Genomic DNA, 20,548 nt, shown 5'->3' on the forward strand with positions numbered 1-20,548 from the left:
GGTCAACAACCAACTTGACAGAGTTTGAAGAATAATGTGTAAATATTGTACAATCCAGGTGTGCAAAGCTGTTAGAGACTTACCCAGAATTACTCACAGCTGTAAAATCTGCCAAAGGTCATTCTAACATGTGTGAATACTTATGTAAATTAGATATCTCATTTTCAATACATTTTCAAATATTTCTAAAAACATGTTTTCAGTTTGTCAATTTGAGGTAATGTATGTAGATGGGAAAACAAATAAAATAAAAATAAAAATCAGTTTTGAATTCAGGCTGTAACACACAATTTTTTAAAAATTAAAGTAAAGGGGTATGAATACTTCCTGAAGCGACTCTACTTATACATTACTATAAATAGAGTATGCAGTTGTTAATTTCCTTATTTTTATAAATAATTTGTGTTGCCAAATGAGTATGTCCTTTTTATATAGAAAAGTGATTAGCTAGTTGAGAAAACCAGTGAAGGAAACTGCTCAATGCTTTAACAATCCAAACATCATCAACTGCCAGTATTATGTGCAGACAGAGCATGTTCATTGGAATGATACTGTTGGCTGGGTACAGTAAACAGCTTACTAAAGACAATAAAGAGAGGGAATAGTCACCCAGCAGCTTGTACAATGCAGGTATGTGTCTTTAACAGTGTTTTAAAGTACTGAGTAGTGTTCATTCTGAGGGAAGTGCTGGATAGAGACATGAGACTGGTTCCTTCCTGTGGCCCGTCACAAGGATGTCTTTACAGCTCACTTCACATCTCTTTTAAGCACCAGGTACGCGAAGCAGGCCCCATGCACTCGCCTCTCTCTCTCAGCTCCACCATCTGCTATGCTCCGCTTGCTGAGCCGAAGGGACAGGAAATCATTACCGTCAAAACATCTCCGGCAAAGGTCAGTCAAATCAGGAAAATGAAATTAGTCACCTTGAAGAGAAAGAGACAGACAGAACTCCGGTCTGGCTGCTAGAACCAGTAGGGGGAGGAATCTGTCTGACGGAATCTGTCTGACGGAATCTGTCTGCCTGATACATGTGTGTGTGTGTGTGTGTGTGTGTGTGTGTGTGTGTGTGTGTGTGTGTGTGTGTGTGTGTGTGTGTGTGTGTGTGTGTGTGTGTGTGTGTGTGTGTGTGTGTGTGTGTGTGTGTGTGTGTGTGTGTGTGTGTGTGTGTGTTTTATTTACTTGTAATTAAGGTGGATAATTGGGTTCTTTCTACTTTAATTAACTGAGAAGGAATGATGGAAATTCACTCAATGGCTAACAATGGGAACCTGGTAAAGGAGAAGATAAGTGAGTGAAACTGGTAAATGAGAAGAGAAAAGAGGGAACCTGCTAAAGGAGAAGAGAGGGAACCTGGTGAAGGAGAAGAGGAGAGGGAACCTGGTAAAGGAGAAGAGAGGGAACCTGGTAAAGGAGAAGAGAGGGAACCTGGTGAAGGAGAAAAGGAGAGGGAACCTGGTAAAGGAGAAGAGAGGGAACCTGGTAAAGGAGAAGAGAGGGAACCTGGTGAAGGAGAAGAGAGGGAACCTGCTAAAGGAGAAGAGAGGGAACCTGGTGAAGGAGAAGAGGGGGAACCTGGTGAAGGAGAAGAGAGGGAACCTGGTGAAGGAGAAGAGAAGAGAGGGAACCTGGTATAGGAGAAGAGAGGGAACCTGGTGAAGGAGAAGAGGGGGAACCTGGTGAAGGAGAAGAGAAGAGAGGGAACCTGGTATAGGAGAAGAGACAAGGGGGAACCTGGTAAAGGAGAAGAGATGAGGGGGAACCTGGTAAAGGAGAAGAGGGGGAACCTGGTAAAGGAGAAGAGAGGGAACCTGGTGAAGGAGAAGAGAAGAGAGGGAACCTGGTATAGGAGAAGAGACAAGGGGGAACCTGGTAAAGGAGAAGAGATGAGGGGGAACCTGGTAAAGGAGAAGAGGGGGAACCTGGTAAAGGAGAAGAGAGGGAACCTGGTGAAGGAGAAGAGAAGAGAGGGAACCTGGTAAAGGAGAAGAGATGAGGGGGAACCTGGTAAAGGAGAAGAGGGGGAACCTGGTAAAGGAGAAGAGAAGATAGGGAACCTGGTAAAGGAGAAGAGAAGAGAGGGAACCTGGTAAAGCAGAAGAGATGAGTGGGAACCTGCTAAAGGAGAAGAGAGGGAACCTGGTAAAGGAGAAGAGAGGGAACCTGCTTATGGACAAGAGGGGGAACCTGGTAAAGGAGAAGAGAGGGAACCTGGTAAAGGTGAAGAGATGAGGAGGAACCTGGTAAAGGAGAAAAGCGGGAACCTGGTGAAGGAGAAGAGAGGGAACCTGGTTATGGACAAGAGGGGGAACCTGGTGAAGGAGAAGAGAAGAGAGGGAACCTGGTATAGGAGAAGAGACAAGGGGGAACCTGGTAAAGGAGAAGAAAAGAGGGGGAACCTGGTAAAGGAGAAGACAGGGAACCTGGTAAAGGAGAAGAGAATAGAATAGAGGGAACCTAGTAAAGGAGAAGAGAAGAGAGGGAACCTGGTGAAGGAGAAGAGAATAGAATAGAGGGAACCTGGTAAAGGAGAAGAGAAGAGAGGGAACCTGGTGAAGGAGAAGAGAAGAGAGGGAAACTGGTAAAGGAGAAGAGAGGGAACCTGGTAAAGGAGAAGAGAGGGAACCTGGTAAAGGAGAAGAGAAGAGAGTGAACCTGTTAATGGAGAAGAGAAGAGAGGGAACCTGGTAAAGTGAATTTAAGAGGGGAACCTGGTAAAGGACAAAAGAGGGGGAACCTGGTAAAGAAGAAGAGAAGTGAGGGAACCTGGTAAATGAGAAGAGAAGACAGGGAACCTGGTGAAGGAGAAGGGGAACCTGGTAATGAGAAGAAATGAGGAGGAACCTGGTAAAGGAGAAGAGAAGAAAGGGAACCTGGTAAAGGGGAAGAGAAGAGAGGGAACCTGGTAAAGGAGAAGAGAACAGAGGGAACCTGGTGAAGGAGAAGGGGAACCTGGTAAAGGAGAAGAGATGAGGTGGAACCTGGTAAAGGAGAAGACAGGGAACCTGGTAAAAGAGAAGAGAAGAGAGGGACCTTGGTAAAGGAGAAGAGAATAGAATAGAGGGAACCTGGTAAAGGAGAAGAAATGAGGAGGAACCTGGTAAAGGAGAAGAGAAGAGAGGGAACCTGGTAAAGGAGAAGAGAAGAGAGGGAACCTGTTAATGGAGAAGAGAAGAGAGTGAACCTGTTAATAGAGAAGAGAGGGATCCTGTTAATGGAGAAGAGAAGAGGTGAACCTGGTAAAGGAGAAGAGAAGTGAGGGAACCTGGTAAAGGAGAAGAGAACAGAGGGAACCTGGTGAAGGAGAAGGGGAACCTGGTAAAGGAGAAGAGATGAGGTGGAACCTGGTAAAGGAGAAGACAGGGAACCTGGTAAAGGAGAAGAGAAGAGAGGGAACCTGGTGAAGGAGAAGAGAATAGAATAGAGGGAACCTGGTAAAGGAGAAGAGAAGAGAGGGAACCTGGTGAAGGAGAAGAGAAGAGAGGGAACCTGGTAAAGGAGAAGAGGGGGAACCTGGTAAAGGAGAAGAGGAGAGGGAACCTGGTATAGGAGAAGAGAAGAGAGGGAACCTGGTAAAGGAGAAGAGAAGTGAGGGAACCTGGTAAAGGAGAAGAGAAGTTAGGGAACCTGGTAAAGGAGAAGAGAAGAGAGGGAACCTGGTTAATGAGAAGAGAAGTGAGGGAACCTGGTAAAGGAGAAGAGAAGAGAGGGAACCTGGTTAATGAGAAGAGAAGAGACAGAACCTGGTAAAGGAGAAGAGAAGAAGGGGAACCTGGTAAAGGAAAGGAGAAGAGACAGAACCTGGTAAAGGAGAAGAGAAGAAGGGGAACCTGGTAAAGGAGAAGAGGAGGAACCTGGTAAAGGTGAAGAGAGGGAACCTGGTAAAGGTGAAGAGAGGGAACCTGGTAAAGGAGAAGAGAAGGGGGGGAACCTGGTAAAGGAGAAGAGAAGTTAGGGAACCTGGTAAAAGAGAAGAGAAGTTAGGGAACCTGGTAAAAGAGAAGGGAAGAGGGGGAACCTGGTAAAGGAGAAGAGAAGAGAGGGAACCTGGTAAAGGAGAAGAGAAGTTAGGGAACCTGGTAAAAGAGAAGAGAAGTTAGGGAACCTGGTAAAAGAGAAGGGAAGAGGGGGAACCTGGTAAAGGAGAAGAGAAGAGAGGGAACCTGGTAAAGGAGAAGAGAAGTTAGGGAACCTGGTAAAGGAGAAGAGAAGAGGGGGAACCTGGTAAAGGAGAAGAGAAGAGAGGGAACCTGGTAAAGGAGAAGAGAAGAGGGGGAACCTGGTAAAGGAGAAGAGAAGAGAGGGAACCTGGTAAAGGAGAAGAGAAGAGAGGGAACCTGGTAAAGGAGAAGAGAAGGGGGGGGAACCTGGTAAAGGAGAACAGTAGAGGGGGGAACCTGGTAAAGGAGAAGAGAAGAGGGGGAACCTGGTAAAGGAGAAGATAGGGAACCTGGTAAATGAGAAGAGAACAGAGGGAACCTGGTAAAGGAGAAGAGAAGAGAGGTAACCTGGTAAAGGGGGAGAGAGGGAACCTGGTAAAGGAGAAGAGAAGAGAGGGAACCTGGTAAAGGGGAAGAGGAGAGGGAACCTGGTAAAGGAGAAGAGGAGAGGGAACCTGGTAAAGGAGAAGAGAAGAGGTGAACCTGTTAATGGAGAAGAGAAGAGAGGGATCCTGTTAATGGAGAAGAGAAGAGGTGAACCTGGTAAAGGAGAAGAGAAGAGGTGAACCTGGTAATTGAGAAGAGAACAGAGGGAACCTGGTGAAGGAGAAGGGGAACCTGGTAAAGGAGAAGAGATGAGGAGGAACCTGGTAAAGTAGAAGAGAAGAGAGGGAACCTGGTAAAGGAGAAGACAGGGAACCTGGTAAAGGAGAAGAGGGGGAACCAGGTAAAGGAGAAGAGAAGAGAGGGAACCTGGTAAAGGAGAAGAGAAGAGACGGAACCTGGTAAAGGAGAAGAGAAGAGAGGGAACCTGTTAATGGAGAAGAGAAGAGAGTGAACCTGTTAATGGAGAAGAGAAGAGAGGGATCCTGTTAATGGAGAAGAGAAGAGGTGAACCTGGTAAAGGAGAAGAGAACAGAGGGAACCTGGTGAAGGAGAAGGGGAACCTGGTAAAGGAGAAGAGATGAGGAGGAACCTGGTAAAGTAGAAGAGAAGAGAGGGAACCTAGTAAAGGAGAAAAGGGGGAACCTGGTGAAGGAGAAGAGGGAACCTTGTTATGGACAAGAGGTGGAACCTGGTGAAGGAGACGAGAAGAGAGGGAACCTGGTATAGGAGAAGAGACAAGGGGGAACCTGGTAAAGGAGAGGAAAAAGGGGGAACCTGGTAAAGGAGAAGACAGGGAACCTGGTAAAGGAGAAGAGAATAGAATAGAGGGAACCTGGTAAAGGAGAAGAGAAGAGAGGGAACCTGGTAAAGGAGAAGAGGGGAACCTGGTAAAGGAGAAGAGGAGAGGGAACCTGGTATAGGAGAAGAGAAGAGAGTGAACCTGTTAATGGAGAAGAGAGGGAACCTGGTAAAGTGAATTTAAGAGGGGAACCTGGTAAAGGACAAAAGAGGGGGAACCTGGTAAAGAAGAAGAGAAGTGAGGGAACCTGGTAAAGAAGAGAAGAGAGGGAACCTGGTGAAGGAGGGGGAACCTGGTAAAGGAGAAGAGAAGTGGGGGAACCTGGTAAAGGAGAAGAGAAGTTAGGGAACCTGGTAAAGGAGAAGAGAAGAGAGGGAACCTGGTTAATGAGAAGAGAAGTGAGGGAACCTGGTAAAGGAGAAGAGAAGAGTGGGAACCTGGTTAATGAGAAGAGAAGAGACAGAACCTGGTAAAGGAGAAGAGAAGAAGGGGAACCTGGTAAAGGAAAGGAGAAGAGACAGAACCTGGTAAAGGAGAAGAGGGGGAACCTGGTAAAGGTGAAGAGAGGGAACCTGGTAAAGGTGAAGAGAGGGAACCTGGTAAAGGAGAAGAGAAGAGAGGGAACCTGGTAAAGGAGAAGAGAAGAGAGGGAACCTGGTAAAAGAGAAGAGAAGGGGGAACCTGGTAAAGGAGAAGAGAAGTTAGGGAACCTGGTAAAAGAGAAGAGAAGTTAGGGAACCTGGTAAAAGAGAAGGGAAGAGGGGGAACCTGGTAAAGGAGAAGAGAAGAGAGGGAACCTGGTAAAGGAGAAGAGAAGTTAGGGAACCTGGTAAAGGAGAAGAGAAGAGGGGGAACCTGGTAAAGGAGAAGAGAAGAGAGGGAACCTGGTAAAGGAGAAGAGGAGAGGGAACCTGGTAAAGGAGAAGAGAAGAGGTGAACCTGTTAATGGAGAAGAGAAGAGAGGGATCCTGTTAATGGAGAAGAGAAGAGGTGAACCTGGTAAAGGAGAAGAGAAGAGGTGAACCTGTTAATTGAGAAGAGAACAGAGGGAACCTGGTGAAGGAGAAGGGGAACCTGGTAAAGGAGAAGAGATGAGGAGGAACCTGGTAAAGTAGAAGAGAAGAGAGGGAACCTGGTAAAGGAGAAGACAGGGAACCTGGTAAAGGAGAAGAGGGGGAACCAGGTAAAGGAGAAGAGAAGAGAGGGAACCTGGTAAAGGAGAAGAGAAGAGACGGAACCTGGTAAAGGAGAAGAGAAGAGAGGGAACCTGTTAATGGAGAAGAGAAGAGAGTGAACCTGTTAATGGAGAAGAGAAGAGAGGGATCCTGTTAATGGAGAAGAGAAGAGGTGAACCTGGTAAAGGAGAAGAGAACAGAGGGAACCTGGTGAAGGAGAAGGGGAACCTGGTAAAGGAGAAGAGATGAGGAGGAACCTGGTAAAGTAGAAGAGAAGAGAGGGAACCTAGTAAAGGAGAAAAGGGGGAACCTGGTGAAGGAGAAGAGAGGGAACCTTGTTATGGACAAGAGGTGGAACCTGGTGAAGGAGACGAGAAGAGAGGGAACCTGGTATAGGAGAAGAGACAAGGGGGAACCTGGTAAAGGAGAGGAAAAGAGGGGGAACCTGGTAAAGGAGAAGACAGGGAACCTGGTAAAGGAGAAGAGAATAGAATAGAGGGAACCTGGTAAAGGAGAAGAGAAGAGAGGGAACCTGGTAAAGGAGAAGAGGGGGAACCTGGTAAAGGAGAAGAGGAGAGGGAACCTGGTATAGGAGAAGAGAAGAGAGTGAACCTGTTAATGGAGAAGAGAGGGAACCTGGTAAAGTGAATTTAAGAGGGGAACCTGGTAAAGGACAAAAGAGGGGGAACCTGGTAAAGAAGAAGAGAAGTGAGGGAACCTGGTAAAGAAGAGAAGAGAGGGAACCTGGTGAAGGAGAAGGGGAACCTGGTAAAGGAGAAGAGAAGTGGGGGAACCTGGTAAAGGAGAAGAGAAGTTAGGGAACCTGGTAAAGGAGAAGAGAAGAGAGGGAACCTGGTTAATGAGAAGAGAAGTGAGGGAACCTGGTAAAGGAGAAGAGAAGAGTGGGAACCTGGTTAATGAGAAGAGAAGAGACAGAACCTGGTAAAGGAGAAGAGAAGAAGGGGAACCTGGTAAAGGAAAGGAGAAGAGACAGAACCTGGTAAAGGAGAAGAGGGGGAACCTGGTAAAGGTGAAGAGAGGGAACCTGGTAAAGGTGAAGAGAGGGAACCTGGTAAAGGAGAAGAGAAGAGAGGGAACCTGGTAAAGGAGAAGAGAAGAGAGGGAACCTGGTAAAAGAGAAGAGAAGGGGGGGAACCTGGTAAAGGAGAAGAGAAGTTAGGGAACCTGGTAAAAGAGAAGAGAAGTTAGGGAACCTGGTAAAAGAGAAGGGAAGAGGGGGAACCTGGTAAAGGAGAAGAGAAGAGAGGGAACCTGGTAAAGGAGAAGAGAAGTTAGGGAACCTGGTAAAGGAGAAGAGAAGAGGGGGAACCTGGTAAAGGAGAAGAGAAGAGAGGGAACCTGGTAAAGGAGAAGAGAAGAGGGGGAACCTGGTAAAGGAGAAGAGAAGAGAGGGAACCTGGTAAAGGAGAAGAGAAGAGAGGGAAACTGGTAAAGGAGAAGAGAAGAGAGGGAACCTAGTAAAGGAGAAGAGAAGAGAGGGAACCTTGTAAAGGAGAAGAGAAGAGACGGAACCTGGTAAAGGAGAAGAGAAGAGGGGGAACCTAGTAAAGGAGAAGAGAAGAGAAGAGAGGGAACCTTGTAAAGGAGAAGAGAAGAGAGGGAACCTGGTAAAGGAGAAGAGAAGAGAAGAGAGGGAACCTTGTAAAGGAGAAGAGAAGAGAGGGAACCTGGTAAAGGAGAAGAGAAGGGGGGAACCTGGTAAAGGAGAACAGTAGAGGGGAGAACCTGGTAAAGGAGAAGAGAAGGGGGGAACCTGGTAAAGGAGAACAGTAGAGGGGGGAACCTGGTAAAGGAGAAGAGAAGGGGGGGACCTGGTAAAGGAGAAGATAATAGGAGGGACCTGGTAAATGAGAAGAGAACAGAGGGAACCTGGTAAAGGAGAAGAGGGGGAACCTGGTAAAGGAGATGAAGAGAATAGAGGGAATCTGGTAAAGGAGAAGAGAAGAGGGGGAACCTGGCAAAGGAGAAGAGAAGAGAGGGAACCTGGTAAAGGAGAAGAGAAGAGAGGGAACCTGGTAAAGGAGAAGAGGGGGAACCTGGTAAAGAGAAGAGAAGAGACGGAACCTGGTAAAGGAGAAGAGGGGGAACCTGGTAAAGGAGAAGAGAAAAGAGGGAACCTAGTAAAGGAGAAGAGAAGAGAGGGAACCTGGTAAAGGAGAACAGAAGAGAAGAGAGGGAACCTGGTAAAGGAGAAGAGAAGAGACGGAACCTGGTAAAGGAGAAGAGAAGAGGGGGAACCTGGTAAAGGAGAAGAGAAGAGAGGGAACCTGGTAAATGAGAAGAGAAGAGAGGGAACCTGGTAAAGGAGAAGAGAAGAGACGGAACCTGGTAAAGGAGAAGAGAAGAGGGGGAACCTGGTGAAGGAGAAGAGAAGAGGGGAACCTGGTGAAGGAGAAGAGAAGAGAGGGAACCTGGTAAAGGAGAAGAGAAGAGGGGGGACCTGGTAAAGGAGAAGAGAAGAGAGGGAACCTGGTAAAGGAGAAGAGAAGAGGGGACCTGGTAAAGGTGAAGAGAAGAGGGGGGACCTGGTAAAGGAGAAGAGAAGAGAGGGAACCTGGTAAAGGAGAAGAGAAGAGGGGGGACCTGGTAAAGGTGAAGATAAGACAGGGAACCTGGTAAAGGAGAAGAGAAGAGAGGGAACATGGTAAAGGAGAAGAGAAGAGAGGGAACCTAGTAAAGGAGAAGAGAAGAGAAGAGAGGGAACCTTGTAAAGGAGAAGAGAAGAGAGGGAACCTAGTAAAGGAGAAGATAAGAGAGGGAACCTGGTAAAAGAGAAGGGAAGAGGGGGAAACTTTGTAAAGGAGAAGATAAGAGAGGGAACATGGTAAAGGAGAAGAGAAGAGGGGGAACCTGGTAAAGGAGAAGAGAAGAGAGGGAACCTGGTAAAGGAGAAGAGAAGAGACGGAACCTGGTAAAGGAGAAGAGAAGAGAGGGAACCTTGTAAAGGAGAAGAGAAGAGAGAGAACCTTGTAAAGGAGAAGAGAAGAGAGGGAACCTGGTAAAGGAGAAGATAAGAGAGGGAACCTGGTAAAAGAGAAGGGAAGAGGGGGAAACTTTGTAAAGGAGAAGATAAGAGAGGGAACATGGTAAAGGAGAAGAGAAGAGGGGGAACCTGGTAAAGGAGAAGAGAAGAGAGGGAACCTGGTAAAGGAGAAGAAAAGAGAGAGAACCTGGTAAAAGAGAAGGGAAGAGGGGCAACCTTTGTAAAGGAGAAGAGAAGAGAGGGAACCTGGTGAAGGAGAAGAGAAGAGAGGGAACCTGGTAAAAGGAGAAGAGAAGGGGGGAACCTGGTAAAGGAGAAGATAAGAGAGGGAACTTGGTCTAACCACAGGTCTAACCACAGGTCTAACCACAGGCCTAACCACAGTACTAACCACAGTACTAACCACAGATCTAACCACAGGTCTAACCACAGGTCTAACCACAGTACTAACCACAGTCCTAACCACAGGTCTAACCACAGGTCTAACCATAGTACTAACCACAGTACTAACCACAGGTCTAACCACAGGTCTAACCACAGTACTAACCACAGATCTAACCACAGGTCTAACCACAGTACTAACCACAGGTCTAACCACATGTCTAACCACAGGTCTAACCACAGTACTTACCACAGGTCTAACCACAGGTCTAACCACAGATCTAACCACAGGTCTAACCACAGTACTAACCACAGGTCTAACCACAGTACTAACCACAGGTCTAACCACAGATCTAACCACAGGTCTAACCACAGGTCTAACCACAGTACTAACCACAGGTCTAACCACAGTACTAACCACAGGTCTAACCACAGTACTAACCACAGGTCTAACCACAGATCTAACCACAGGTCTAACCACAGGTCTAACCACAGTACTAACCACAGGTCTAACCACAGTACTAACCACAGGTCTAACCACAGGTCTAACCACAGTACTAACCACAGGTCTAACCACAGTACTAACCACAGTACTAACCACAGGTCTAACCACAGGTCTAACCACAGTACTAACCACAGGTCTAACCACAGGTCTAACCACAGTACTAACCACAGGTCTAACCACAGTACTAACCACAGGTCTAACCACAGGTCTAACCACAGGTCTAACCACAGTACTAACCACAGGTCTAACCACAGGTCTAACCACAGGTCTAACCACAGTACTAACCACAGGTCTAACCACAGGTCTAACCACAGGTCTACAAGGCCACAGCAAGCACCATTCCCCCTATTGCAGAACACAGAGAGAGAAGCAGCATGTCAGGCTCTCAACACATTCACCAGAGAGAAAGATAGATATGGTTGTTACTGGGAGCTCATTAACTAGTGTCACAGTCACAGGTTGCTTCCATTGTATTTATAGATTCAGAGAGAGTATATTAGCAAGTGTCACAGGCTACACTTCACATAGTATGAATTATACACAGAATGGTGATACACGGGATGATTTGTCACACTGCTGCAGACTGTATTTCCTCGTACGGACCATCCTGGTCTCGCTAGCTTACGTTCCTCTTTGAAGCGGAACGAAATGCGCAGAGGTCAAGGTGGTCTTGGACCGGGCTCAAATTAAATTGTATTCGTCAAGGTGCTTCGTTAACAACAGGTGTAGATTAACAGTGAAATACTTACAGGCTCTTCTTCTCTTTCCCAACAACGTAGAGAGAAATGATAGAAAGAAACAAGGAATGAAAACACAATGAGTAACATGAACTAGGCTATATACACAGGGTACCAGTACTGAGTAATGATAACTAGGCTATATACACAGGGTACCAGTACTGAGTAATGATAACTAGGCTATATACACAGGGTACCAGTACTGAGTAATGATAACTAGGCTATATACACAGGGTACCAGTACTGAGTAATGATAACTAGGCTATATACACAGGGTACCAGTACTGAGTAATGATAACTAGGCTATATACACAGGGTACCAGTACTGAGTAATGATAACTAGGCTATATACACATGGTACCAGTACTGAGTAATGATAACTAGGCTATATACACAGGGTACCAGTACTGAGTAATGATAACTAGGCTATATACACAAGGTACCAGTACTGAGTAATGATAACTAGGCTATATACACAGGGTACCAGTACTGAGTAATGATAACTAGGCGATATACACAGGGTACCAGTACTGAGTAATGATAACTAGGCTATATACACAAGGTACCAGTACTGAGTAATGATAACTAGGCTATATACACAGGGTACCAGTACTGAGTAATGATAACTAGGCTATATACACAAGGTACCAGTACTGAGTAATGATAACTAGGCTATATACACAGGGTACCAGTACTGAGTAATGATAACTAGGCTATATACACAGGGTACCAGTACTGAGTAATGATAACTAGGCTATATACACAGGGTACCAGTACTGAGTAATGATAACTAGGCTATATACACAGGGTACCAGTACTGAGTAATGATAACTAGGCTATATACACATGGTACCAGTACTGAGTAATGATAACTAGGCTATATACACAGGGTACCAGTACTGAGTAATGATAACTAGGCTATATACACAAGGTACCAGTACTGAGTAATGATAACTAGGCTATATACACAGGGTACCAGTACTGAGTAATGATAACTAGGCTATATACACAGGGTACCAGTACTGAGTAATGATAACTAGGCTATATACACAGGGTACCAGTACTGAGTAATGATAACTAGGCTATATACACAGGGTACCAGTACTGAGTAATGATAACTAGGCTATATACACATGGTACCAGTACTGAGTAATGATAACTAGGCTATATACACAGGGTACCAGTACTGAGTAATGATAACTAGGCTATATACACAAGGTACCAGTACTGAGTAATGATAACTAGGCTATATACACAGGGTACCAGTACTGAGTAATGATAACTAGGCGATATACACAGGGTACCAGTACTGAGTAATGATAACTAGGCTATATACACAAGGTACCAGTACTGAGTAATGATAACTAGGCTATATACACAGGGTACCAGTACTGAGTAATGATAACTAGGCTATATACACAAGGTACCAGTACTGAGTAATGATAACTAGGCTATATACACAGGGTACCAGTACTGAGTAATGATAACTATACTACATACACAGGGTACCAGTACTGAGTAATGATATCTAGGCTATATACATAGGGTACCAGTACTGAGTAATGATAACTATACTACATACACAGGGTACCAGTACTGAGTAATGATAACTAGGCTATATACACAGGGTACCAGTACTGAGTAATGATAACTATACTACATACACAGGGTACCAGTACTGAGTCAATGATAACTAGGCTATATACACAGGGTACCAGTACTGAGTAATGATAACTAGGCTATATACACAGGGTACCAGTACTGAGTCAATGATAACTAGGCTATATACACAGGGTACCAGTACTGAGTAATGATAACTAGGCTATATACACAGGGTACCAGTACTGAGTAATGATAACTAGGCTATATACACAGGGTACCAGTACTGAGTAATGATAACTAGGCTATATACACAGAGTAGCAGTACTGAGTCAATGCGCAGGGACACGGGGTACCAGTACTGAGTAATGATAACTAGGTTATATACACAGAGTAGCAGTACTGAGTCAATGCGCAGGGACACGGGGTACCAGTACTGAGTAATGATAACTAGGTTATATACACAGAGTAGCAGTACTGAGTCAATGCGCAGGGACACGGGGTACCAGTACTGAGTCAATGCGCAGGGACACGGGGTACAAGTACTGAGTAATGATAACTAGGTTATATACACAGGGTACCAGTACTGAGTCAATGCGCTGGGACACGGGGTACCAGTACTGAGTCAATGATAACTAGGCTATATACACAGAGTAGCAGTACTGAGTCAATGCGCAGGGACACGGGGTACCAGTACTGAGTCAATGCGCAGGGACACGGGGTACCAGTACTGAGTCAATGCGCAGGGACACGGGGTAGCAGTACTGAGTCAATGCGCAGGGACACGGGGTACCAGTACTGAGTCAATGCGCAGGGACACGGGGTAGCAGTACTGAGTCAATGCGCAGGGACACGGGGTAGCAGTACTGAGTAATGATAACTATACTACATACACAGGGTACCAGTACTGAGTCAATGCGCAGGGACACAGGGTACCAGTACTGAGTCAATGCGCAGGGACACGGGGTAGCAGTACTGAGTAATGATAACTATACTACATACACAGGGTACCAGTACTGAGTCAATGCGCAGGGACACGGGGTACCAGTACTGAGTCAATGCGCAGGGACACGGGGTACCAGTACTGAGTCAATGCGCAGGGACACGGGGTACCAGTACTGAGTCAATGTGCAGGGACACGGGGTACCAGTACTGAGTCAATGCGCAGGGACACGGGGTACCAGTACTGAGTCAATGTGCAGGGACACGGGGTACCAGTACTGAGTAATGATAACTAGGCTATATACACAGGGTACCAGTACTGAGTCAATGCGCAGGGACACGGGGTAGCAGTACTGAGTCAATGCGCAGGGACACAGGGTACCAGTACTGAGTCAATGCGCAGGGACACGGGGTACCAGTACTGAGTCAATGCGCAGGGACACGGGGTACCAGTACTGATTCAATGCGCAGGGACACGGGGTACCAGTACTGAGTAATGATAACTAGTTTATATACACAGAGTAGCAGCACTGAGTCAATGCGCAGGGACACGGGGTACCAGTACTGAGTCAATGCGCAGGGACACGGGGTACCAGTACTGAGTCAATGCGCAGGGACACGGGGTAATCGAGGTAGACATGTACATATAGGTGGGTATAAAGTGACTAGGCAACATGATAGATAATAAGCAGTAGAGGCAGATCTATGTCTAGGCTATGTGGCGTAGAGCAGGTTAGCTACTTGTAAACGTCTTGGCAAAAACAAAACAAAAAACGGTCTGCCACACCTAGCATATTATATGGGATTGATCTCGTATATTTTACCATGCTGGTATTTTGTTTTCAAATTGTTCCTCTGTAGATAATGGGATGAAGTAAAATAACAAACCTAGTTAACAGGACGTAAACAGGAAGTACACAGGAAGTACACAGGAAGTACACAGGAAATACACAGGAAGTAAACAGTACGATGTTTTTACCGATCTATTATGATTTAACCAAATGCTACATCTGTCTAGTGTAAAACGTATTACCGTGAAATACATCACAGTGTCTGTTTCCTGTTTGATTTTCAGGGTCATTCCCCGTTAGGCATCTCAGAGGACTGAATATTTAATGAAGATTTAACAATCTTTCTGTATGATTATTCCCACACACACAAAATCTGCAGGAGTGTTGATCTGCAGACTCATCACGCTGCCGCCCGGTTAAACATTTACATATTATGTGGGTTAAAACCATGTATACTTATTATGTAAATATATTTCCACATCTCGCAGGTACAGTAAAGCAAGCCGGCTAGAATAAATTGGTTTGACGACATCAAGGGTCTCACACACCCACCCACCCACACACACACACACACACACACACACACACACACACACACACACACACACACACACACACACACACACACACACACACACACACACACACAGACACACACACACACACACCGTGAAATGCTTACAAGCCTTTAACCAACAATGCAGTTAAGAAAATATTTACTAAATAAACTAAAGTTTAAAAAAATCGAATCAAACCGAAAAGTAACAGGACAATTACATAACAATAACAAGGCTGCAGTATTTACAAGGGTACACACACACACACACACACACACACACACACACACACACACACACACACACACACACACACACACACACACACACACACACACACACACACACACACACACACACACACACACACACACACACACACACACACACACACACACACACACACACACACAATCATTATACCTAATTTCCATTTAATGTGTTGGCATGAAAGCATTTTGATTCATCTCTGCTCGCCGCCTCATCAACATTCCCAGCCGAGACAAATATTTCTAAACCCATAGTTTGGTGCTGGTTGAGGTGGAGATGGCGGTGGCGGTGGAGGAGGAGGAGGAGTCTGCAGGTTTCAGACCGTTTTAAACCCAGCTCCAGCTCTTCCAGAAAACCCCCACCTCCGGACTCAACACTGCCCCAGCCGCAGAGACCTCCGCTGCAAGGTTCCTAGCAGAATTAATATTCAGTACAGTATGAGGCGTTGAGACGGTATTCACCTCGTAAAGGTCTCCTGAATGGATCTGTCTTTAACAGGTACATTCACAGACAAGCCTACTGGGTTCCCAGAGGTAGAGCCAGGTGACGAATATTCACTAATGAGTCTGAATTTAATTGGAGAGTACTGACTACCGAACGCAGTGGCGTCATGCCCATAGTGGGTTCAAAGGCACGTGCCCCTCACATTTGTCCATATACAGTTGGGCAAAAAAGTATTTAGTCAGCCACCAATTGTGCAAGTTCTCCCACTTAAAAAGATGAGAGAGAAGTGTAATTTTCATCATAGGTACACTTCAACTACGACAGACAAAATGAGGAAACAAAATCCGGAAAATCACATTGTAGGATTTTTATGAATTTATTTGCTAATTATGGTGGAAAATAAGTATTTGGTCACCTACAAAAATGCAAGATTTCTGGGTCTCACAGACCTAAAAGGCTCCTCTGTCCTCCACTCATTACCAGTATAAAAGATACCTGTCCACAACCTCAAACAGTCACACTCCAAACTCCACTATGGCCAAGACCAAAGAGCTGTCAAAGGACACCAGAAACAAAATTGTAGACCTGCACCAGGCTGGGAAGACTGAATCTGCAATAGGTAAAGCAGCTTGGTTTGAAGAAATCAACTGTGGGAGCAATTATTAGGAAATGGAAGACATACAAGACCATGGATAATCTCCCTCGATCTGGGGCTCCACGCAAGATCTCACCCCGTGGGGTCAAAATGATCACAAGAACGGTGAGCAAAAATCCCAGAACCACACGGGGGGACCTAGTGAATGACCAGGAGAGAGCTGGGACCAAAGTAACAAAGCCTACCATCAGCAAGGGCATTGAAGATGAAACGTGGCTGGGTCTTCCAGCATGACAATGATCCCAAACACACCGCAAAGGCAACGAAGGAGTGGCTTCGTAAGAAGCATTTCAAGGTCCTGGAGTGGCCTAGCCAGTCTCCAGATCTCAACCCCATAGAAAATCTTTGGAGGGAGTTGAAAGTCTGTGTTGCCCAGCAACAGCCCCAAAACATCACTGCTCTAGAGGAGATCTGCATGGAGGAATGGGCCAAAATACCAGCAACAGTGTGTGTAAACCTTGTGAAGACTTACAGAAAACGTTTGACCTCAATAAAGTATTGAGAAACTTTTGTTACTGACCAAATACTTATTTTCCACCACAATTTGCAAATAAATTCATTAAAAATCCTTTCTCATTTTGTCTTTCATAGTTGAAGTGTACCTATGATGAAAATTACAGGCCTCTCTCAACTATTTAAGTGGGAGAATTTGCACAATTGGTGGCTGACTAAATACTATTTTGCCCCACTGTATATATATTTGTTTATGTTAATTAATTACTAAACTTGTCCATATATATATATATATATTTTATGTTAATTAATTACTAAACTACACTTTTTAAGCCCATATTTAAGCCCATTTGATCATGATTATTTATAAATAACTGGACCCCCCTCCCCCATTCTCCATAGCAAGTGGATCCTTCCAAGGGGCAGGAGATGCCTAGGCAGGGCATTACTCTAGGGCATCCAAGTATCATCAATGGAGGAGGTAACAGAGTTTGATTTGATTTTAGCAGCCAGTGATGGGCAGGACTCGCAGGAGGCATGTATTTAAATTAATTTGTAGCCCGTTGATTCCTTCTTGATGAATAAATAAAATGTAAATGTGTTGTTGTTTCTCCGTAATACTAACCACCAAGCAATGTTATGAAGTTGGCTTTAGCTAGCCAGCTAGATAGGTTCCCAATCTCCCAAACTCAAGCTAGTTACCAATCCACCAATCAGTAACTAGCTACCAATCCGCCAATCAGTAACTAGTTACCAATCCACCAATCAGTCATTTGCTACCAAGCCGCCAATCAGTAACTAGTTACCAAGCCACTAAACAGTAACTAGCTACCAAGCCACCAATCAGTGACAAGCTACCAAGCCACAGGAAAAAGCGGTCTCAGGACGGGGGCCACAACCCCCCCTCCGGACCACCTCCCCTCCATCCTGGTGTACTTCGTGGCCCTCTAAAATAATCGGTGCATGACACCCGTGACCAACCATGCTGGATCAGCAGTAAATATATTGTAGATTTCTCTTCTCATTTCAAAATAATTTAACGAAGAAAAAAATCATTTGAGAGTGTGTTCCTTCACTTTCAGAACATCACATCTGTATCAGGCTATTTAAGGCAGAGCGGGGAGACACCATTCCATGGGGGACCCATTTAGAGTGCATTTATAAATGGTTGATTCAGTTTAATGTTTCCTTCATTATGCTGGGCCGAAACCAGAGGAAGAGAGGAGCTAGAGCTGGAGGAGGCGGACTATTATTTACAGCTTATTAGCCAGATGCAGAGAGGTATTACTTAACACCATGCTGTGAAGCCCTGCCATCTTGACTGTGTCCCAATACCTCACAGGGTAATGCTGTCATCTATAGCACACCCCTCCCTCCCCCTCCCTGCCTCCTCCCTCCGTCCTCCCTCCCTCCTCCCTCCGTCCTCCCTCCCTGCCTTCTCCCTCCCTCCTCCCTCCGTCCTCCCTCCCTGCCTTCTCCCTCCCTCCTCCCTCCGTCCTCCCTCCCTGCCTTCTCCCTCCCTCCTCCCTCCCTCCCTCCTCCCTGCCTCCTTCCTCCCCGTCTCCCTCTCTGCCTTCTCACAGACACAGTGCCAGAGTCCTAACCATTCCCGAGGGACAGGGAGGAGAGATAATGACCAAGTTTAACTAAGTGTCCTCTGCAGTGGCCTGGAGTAGCTGTTTGGCAAAGCAATGTAATGTCCCCTTTGATACCTCCGGTACATACTAGAGCTGACCACTCTAGAACTGACCAATTAGAGCTAATCAATAGAGCTGACCACTCTAGAACTGACCAATTAGAGCTAATCAATAGAGCTGACCACTCTAGAGCTGAACATTTAGAGCTGACTACTCCCAAGCTGACCAATTAGGGCTGACCACACTAGAGTTGACCAACTAGAGCTGACTAACTAGAGCTGACTAACTAGAGCTGACTAACTAGAGCTGACTAACTAGAGCTGAACAATTAGAGCTGACCAACTAGAGCTGACCAACTAGAGCTGACTAACTGGAGCTGACTAACTGGAGCTGACCAATTAGAGCTGACCAACTAGAGCTGACCAATTAGAGCTGACCAACTTGAGCTGACCAACTAGAGCTGACTAACTAGAGCTGACCAATTAGAGCTGACCAACTAGAGCTGACCAATTAGAGCTGACCAACTTGAGCTGACCAACTAGAGCTGACTAACTAGAGCTGACCAATTAGAGCTGACCAACTAGAGCTGACCAACTAGAGCTGACTAACTTCCAAGCTGACCAATTAGTGCTGACCAACTAGAGATGACCAATTAGAGCAGACCAACTAGAGCTGACCAATTAAAGCTGACCAATTAGAGCTGACCAACTAGAGCTGGCCAATTAGAGCTGACCAATTAGAGCTGACCAACTAGAGCTGACCAATTAGAGCTGACCAACCTGAGCTGACCAACTAGAGCTGACTAACTAGAGCTGACCAATTAGAGCTGACCAACTAGAGCTGATCAATTAGAGCTGATCAATTAGAGCTGACCAACTAGCGCTGACCACACTAGAGCTGACCACACTAGAGCTGATTACTCCCAAGCTGACCAATTAGAGCTGACCAATTACAGCTGACCAAATTAGAGCTGACCAATTACAGCTGACCAATTAGAGCTGACCAAGTAGAGCTGATCACACTAGAGCTGACCAACTAGAGCTGACCAATTAGAGCTGACCAACTAGAGCTGACCAATTAGAGCTGACCAATTAGTGCTGACCAACTAGAGCTGACCAACTAGAGCTGACCAATTAGAGCTGACCAACTAGAGCTGACCAACTAGAGCTGACCAATTAGAGCTGACCAATTAGAGCTGACCAATTAGAGCTGACCAATTGGAGCTGACCAATTGGAGCTGACAGAATGAAGCTGTTGTTGCGATTTTACCTTATTGTGGTCAGGGACAGAACGATGTCATTGTTCTCAGGATGTACAGCAGCCTGAGCCATGGAGTGATGTCACAATGGAGTGACGTCACATCCCAGTAAATTCCAACCAAGGAGCAAGGGGAAAGGAAGGTGTTTCAATTACACCGCTGATGATGCTATTTTGATTGTGCTTGGACAACCTCGGACACCATCGTCCAGATCAACAGACAGCGAATATCTCACACAGATATGAACGTATTTTATTGGACTGTCAGGCTTATGCAGAGCGGTGGATGAATAAATGAGTCTAGTGGAAAGACCAGGGCAGGACTTACAGAACAGTAGTCGGTGTACATACATAAATGAGTCTAGCACAAAGACCAGGGCAGGACTTACAGAACAGTAGTCGGTGTACATACATAAATGAGTCTAGCGCAAAGACCAGGGCAGGACTCACAGAACAGTAGTCGGTGTACATACATAAATGAGTCTAGCACAAAGACCAGGGCAGGACTCACAGAACAGTAGTCGGTGTACATACATAAATGAGTCTAGCACAAAGACCAGGGCAGGACTCACAGAACAGTAGTCGGTGTACATACATAAATGAGTCTAGCACAAAGACCAGGGCAGGACTCACAGAACAGTAGTCGGTGTACATACATAAATGAGTCTAGCACAAAGACCAGGGCAGGACTCACAGAACAGTAGTCGGTGTACATACATAAATGAGTCTAGCGCAAAGACCAGGGCAGGACTCACAGAACAGTAGTCGGTGTACATACATAAATGAGTCTAGCGCAAA

General features: G+C 45.8%; 1 long non-coding RNA gene across 1 annotated transcript in view; it reads right to left on the reverse strand.

Annotated features, from left to right (window-relative positions):
• Window positions 1–373: 373 nt before the first annotated feature.
• LOC124039462 overlaps window positions 374–20,548 on the reverse strand; it is a 55,051-nt gene continuing 34,876 nt past the window's right edge. The window contains exons 2-3 of the long non-coding RNA XR_006839575.1: window positions 11,158–11,165; window positions 374–841 (exon numbers count right to left, since the gene is read on the reverse strand). This is a non-coding gene — a long non-coding RNA (uncharacterized LOC124039462). The remainder of the gene's footprint in view (window positions 842–11,157; window positions 11,166–20,548) is intronic.

Source organism: Oncorhynchus gorbuscha, linkage group LG07 (genome assembly GCF_021184085.1).
Source record: "Oncorhynchus gorbuscha isolate QuinsamMale2020 ecotype Even-year linkage group LG07, OgorEven_v1.0, whole genome shotgun sequence".
Classification (NCBI taxonomy): domain Eukaryota; kingdom Metazoa; phylum Chordata; class Actinopteri; order Salmoniformes; family Salmonidae; genus Oncorhynchus; species Oncorhynchus gorbuscha.